This window comes from Prosopis cineraria, unplaced genomic scaffold, assembly GCF_029017545.1.
Source record: "Prosopis cineraria cultivar Desert tree isolate PC_DT_omini unplaced genomic scaffold, ASM2901754v1 PC2, whole genome shotgun sequence".
NCBI lineage: Eukaryota > Viridiplantae > Streptophyta > Magnoliopsida > Fabales > Fabaceae > Prosopis > Prosopis cineraria.
Window position 1 is genome coordinate 37,193,050 of NW_026555333.1, and position 5,940 is coordinate 37,198,989.

General features: G+C 30.6%; 1 pseudogene; it reads right to left on the bottom strand.

The window, feature by feature from the left end:
- Window positions 1-2,246: 2,246 nt before the first annotated feature.
- On the bottom strand, window positions 2,247-4,054 carry LOC129302734 (lysine histidine transporter-like 8; annotated as a pseudogene).
- Window positions 4,055-5,940: the final 1,886 nt, after the last annotated feature.

The window sequence follows — 5,940 nt, forward strand, 5'->3', positions numbered from 1 at the left end:
ATTATTATTAATTAAAATAATAATATAGGACTTCAATTCAAATGTTTTTATTATAACATTCTTTTGAGTAATTAAGGATATCTTAATCAAATACTACTTAGTTTTGTTATAATCTTAGCAATTTAATAACTTTCTTTGAATTTTATGATATACAGTTTTGTTAAATAAAAATATCAAAGATATCTCCAAAATACTTGTGAAGTCACTGTTAATAAGAATAATCTCACAAAATACGGATTCATATTAGTTTAAACGGGTGCTGGTAGTATGTTCAATTTTCTAAAATAATAAAAAAAATTCAAAGCAAATTGGTCGAATTTTAATGGAACAAATCAAATTAGAAAAAGATAATTAAAAAAAGTGAAAGAAACATAAATTTTAATAATGAATAAATAATATCAATAATAAACAACAATTCCAGCAATAGACATGTTCAACATCAAATATAAAATTTATAATAAATTATATTATTCATGAATCTTTACATAATGCAACATGGGGAGGTAACCTAGTTGATAATTATGTTGGTTTTTTAAAAACCTTTTTTAATTAAATCCCCTATGCATGTACATAATAACTTGAGAATTTATGAAAGATTGTACTTTTTTTCAACATTTAAACTTTATGAAAATATGAAAAAATTATTAAAATAATAACAAATTACACTAAAATCAATAAAATATGTTTTGACTTGGGAGATTTAAAAAGACAATACTTGAAACCAAAAAAAAAAACAGTCATTTAGGATAAATTAATATTTATAATTGCTTTCTTCGTTCCGCTTGTTCCAACGTGAAAAGTTGACAGTTGCGCCTTTTTGCCATAAAGAAGCAGATTGAAATCAACATCAATTACTAATGTTTGGCTTCATTAAATTCTAAAGTTAAAATTAAAATCGAAATTAGAATTAGAATCTTAATCAAGTATTGTTTGGTACACACTAGATGTGGAACTAAAAATTTTTATTAAGGGAAGCCAAGATGACAAAATATATATAACAATTAAAGAAAAGTTATATATATATATATATATCACATACACAATATAATATTTCACCATAAATATTTATGTTCAATTTTACATATATATAATAATATATATATATATATATATTTTAAGTTTTGTTTATCAATTTTTCATGATATAAAAATAATTAGTTATTATGTCTACAATAAATATTTTAATAATTTCCTTTTCAATATAAATTATCATCAAGTTGGTGAAAATTTCATCATCCCTGTGAGCATTAAATGATTTAAATACATCATTAAAATTTAAAATTATGTTTAATGTAATAAGTTCTATTACTTATTGAATTTACTATTTAATTTTTTGAATTGATAATTGTAGTAAATAAATATATCAACACATTAATACTGCTCAATTATCATAAAATATTTATGTCAATGAGATCGAATTATACTAAAGTGGAAACATTTCATATCATAAATTTTAATAACTTAATTATTTAAAAAAGTACTTTTTTTTAGAAGAACATTTTCACAAAACCTCTTTAACTTTTGGATAAGTGATTTTATGGTAAATATCAAGCACATAGCATTCAATATATTTTGAGATTTTTGTTGTAGTGCATAACAAATTTTGTTATTAATTAGTCTCATAATTTCTTTCATTAAATATAAAATAAAAGCAAAATAAAATAATATCAATTCTTTAAGAGCCTGTATAATATTATTTTGTTGAAAATAAGTATATTCTATGACAGCCATATCTTTAAGTTATTGAAATAGTTGCTATATACATATATAAAAGACTACATATAGAATTGAAATGAGAATTTTATCTAGTGATTCATAACTTCTATAATGTGCTAACTTATGGGAGCCGAAAACATATAGGGTTAAGGGTAAAAAAAAGTCCCTGAAGTACGCACGAAGGGTCAAAATGACCCTAAACTCAATTATAGATAATTTATATTCCTCAACCATTAAGATTTTTAAATTTTTCACTCTATTGTTTATCCGTTAATTTTTTTCATTTTGTAGGGCCACATTTAATTTTTTTATAAAATATTGTGTAGTGGGTCCCATCAATTTTTTTATAATTTAAAAAATCTTCTCTCTCTCTCCTACCTTCTCTTTCCTTCCCTTCCTCTCTCCCTACTCCCGCCCTCCATCTCGTCTCCTCTCTTTCTCTTCCCACTTTCTTTCTCCACCTCCCATATGTGATAGCCATAGTAGTTCTCTCAATCATCCAAGCTTATTCCCTCTTACACAGTAGTTAGGCTAAGTTTGGCCTTCTCTAGCAAGGCAACTTAGTCTTAAACCAGAGAGAGTTGTTGTGAAGACTAAGGATGTGAAGGTTGAAGTTTTGGAGGACAAAGCGAAAGACTCTATGATGGGTGCACTCCACACCCTGCCACTGACAGTAGTTGAGTGCTTGTTGAAGGCATAAAGGAGCTTATTAAAGGCATAGAGATAGTGACTGTAATGAACTCCTTGTTCCACAAATTCATGAAGATGAACCAGCAACCATAGTATCTAAAGCTGCCATGTGAACACCACCATCACGCTTATTATTCCTTAGCTCTTGTATCAAACAACAAAGTAATAATGAATCACAAACTTGAAACAAAAATCAAAACCATGAATATGATCACTTGATGATAAGTACCAATCCAGAATAGTGAAAGCCGTAGGTAGCACCAGTGCCTAAATACCAATCCCAGAGCAAATAGTATAAAAAGCATAAAACTTGTTTCCATTATTGGACTCTATGATGGGAAGCCATACGTCTTGAGGATCAAGCTTTGTGAACCTTAAGGCCTTCCTTATGGGGCTTCTTAGAGGAATGATGAATCTCAGTGTGAGACTAGACACTATTACCTTAGGGTTTTAGGATTCCAGGGAGTCTTGCTTATGTGATGGTCACATGCATGGGGATGAGGACTTCTTCTCCATTCTGAGGATGAAGAAGAGTCAACCTTAAGAGAGAAGGAGAGTGAAATTGAGAAAGAGGACAAGACATGAATAGTGGAGTTGATGCTGTAGGTGTCTTTATGATAGAAGTTGTTCTTGGCATTATAGGCATAGACCATATTTCCCTTTGATTTTGCCATTCTTCTTCTTCTTCCTCTCTCTCTCTCTCTCTCTTTGTGTGTGTGTGCACGCACGTGCGCATGTGTATGTAGTTGCGCTTGCTACACTTGTGAAAAAGTATGAGTTTATGTGTAAGTATATATAAGGGCTAGCTTGTTTTGTGGAAGGAAGAAGCTATCAGATATGCATGAAGAAAAAGTTAAGGGAGTGGGACAAGGGGGAGAGAGAGAAGGGGAGCTGAAGGAGAGATGGTGAGATGGAGAGATGAAGACGTAGTGATGAAGCTCTCATTAGTCGACAGACAGGAAGGAGAGAGACAAATAGAGGAGAGAGAGATTTTTATATTGTAAAAAATATAAAAATGGTAGGACCCACTATGTAATATTTTATAATAAAAATATTAAAAAATTTTAAATGTGGGACCTACATAATAGGAAAGTATGCAGCTTAACTTAGGGGTATGGTCAACAAATTTTTTGAAGTTAAGGGACAAAATTGGTCCCAAGTTGAGTTGGTGGTCATTTATGAACTTTCATGTGTACTATAGGGATATTTTTTACCCTTAACCCATATATATAATTCCTATATTTTACTAAAAAAATTTAAAAGTTAGGAGGGATCGTTACCCTTATTGGTCCCCCTCTCTCCACCCTTCTCAACTCCCAAGAATCCTGATTCAAAGAAGAAAAAAAAAGGTAAAATTGGATTCCACTAAGTTAACTATGAAATTGGTTAGATTCCAAAGAATTAACTTATAGCTTGTTTGGTTCAATTCCCTGCATCAAGATTACATGTAATTCTACTATGCATTTATACCATTTACAGTGTTTGGTTGCTATAAAGTAATGTAAAAAGGATTACATCATGTAAAAGAAATTACCTTAAATGGTGTAATTGATTACATCATTATACCCATGTAATCCCCATTCCTACCATCTTTGTACCATAATACCCTCCTCATTTACTCCTGTCTTCCTCTTCCTTCCTCCCTCCATTTCTCATTCATATCATCAACTTGTTGTCAACCCATTGCACCATCAACATAGTCAATGTCAAGCTTGCTAGCCTCTCTTTATCTTTGATTCTCCTTAGTTTTTCAATCTCATCAATGGATGCCTTTGCTTTGGATGACTACCTAATCATCACCAACTACTATGGGATTAAACACTAAGCACTCTCTCTTATGAGTTCTGGATTGTTCCTCTCTAATTCTACAAACCAAAGGAGCATTTATATCTCTATTTCTACCTTTATCGTCATCTCCTCCACCGTTATGTATTGTCATCCTTATATCCTCATCCACTGTTATCCACCCCTACCATCACAATATTAAGTAAAAACCACCATCCATTACTAGCAATGACACACCTTTTAGATTAGTCAACGACCACCGCCTAATATGAATCATTGAGGCATGATTGCAACTTTTCCATAGAGGAAGACTAAAGCTTTTTGTTGATCTTCTCATCTACCTCAACCCTTTCAGTGATGGTGTGATGATATCCCCCAACCAACAACAACAATGCTTTCTCCCCATTGAGCAACAACTTCTCCCTTCAAATTTCACCGATTATTGTGATTTTAACTGTCACCCTCTTCCTTCTGCCTTCACGATCTCAGTCACCATGAGATATGTATGTATCTTTAATATTGTACCTCCTACACCTATGCATTTTTCTTCTCTTCACCTCTTTATTCTTTTTTATTCTTTAGAAGTTGATTTCACCTATTCATTCATTTTTGTTCTCCTCACAACTCTTTCATACTTTACATTGTCACTAGCTTCTTTCTTTTCTTGACTAGAAACAGTCATAGGTTTTAGTATGTGAAATTGGCTAATTTAAATGGTTATTTTTGAAATTTATGAATGTGATGGATAGGGGTCTGTGGTCATCGATGGTGGTTTTTTTTTAATTGTAGATGATTGTATGGATTATGATAAAGGAGGGGGATAGACATGAAGGATAGCTTTTCTGTTAAGGTGCATTTTGGTCTTTTCATATTTTAAATAATATACTTACAAAATTTATATCAAGATTCCATTTTCATACTAAACATATTTTTAAAATCCAATTCTATTCCAATTTTTATTCTAATTCTAATTCTAATTCTTTTTTTAAAAAAACTCTTCCATTATACCAAACGAGACCTAAATGTTAGATAAAGTTTGCATCCAAGAGGGGGGTGAATTGGGTGTTCTCAAAATTTTCTCAAAAAGCTTTTTCCCACTCAAAATTACAGTTGAGTAAAACAAAGTTTAACATAGAGAGATTTCTAAAACAAATAAGTTTAATAGAAGAAGCAACTTTACACAAGAGAATTTATCATGTTTCACCTTAACCACTTGGCTTACTTCTAGTCTCTAAGATTTTACTTGAGATTTTCAACTATAAATACAAGCTTTAACAAGTGCTTGCCACTATAGTTCAATCCACAAGACTACACTAATCTAGAAAATCTCAACAACAGATGCTTACAAAAACTTGTAAACTAAATCACATCTAGAAAATATCTTTCTAAGATTTTAGAATGTAATAAAAGCTTTTCAAATCAAAGACTCTCTAAATGAGTAGGGGTGAATACAATTGAAAACTTATAAACCAAATGAAACCTTTTTCATAGAAAAATGAATATGGTTGGTAAGAATTCAATGAAAAACACTTAATTCACAATAATTGGTTGCCTACTTTGTAATTTTATGCCAAGACACCAAGGCATTCAAAAAAAAAAATAACAAGTACTAATAGAAACCCTAGTAAAATTAGGATTGACCTTAGCTATTTAGAACTCTAAAGACTAAGTATAAATGAGATCTCAAAAATAACTTAAATTTAAAGACAAGTATTCAAGGCTTATAAAACAGTTTAAATCATAGTAAGAA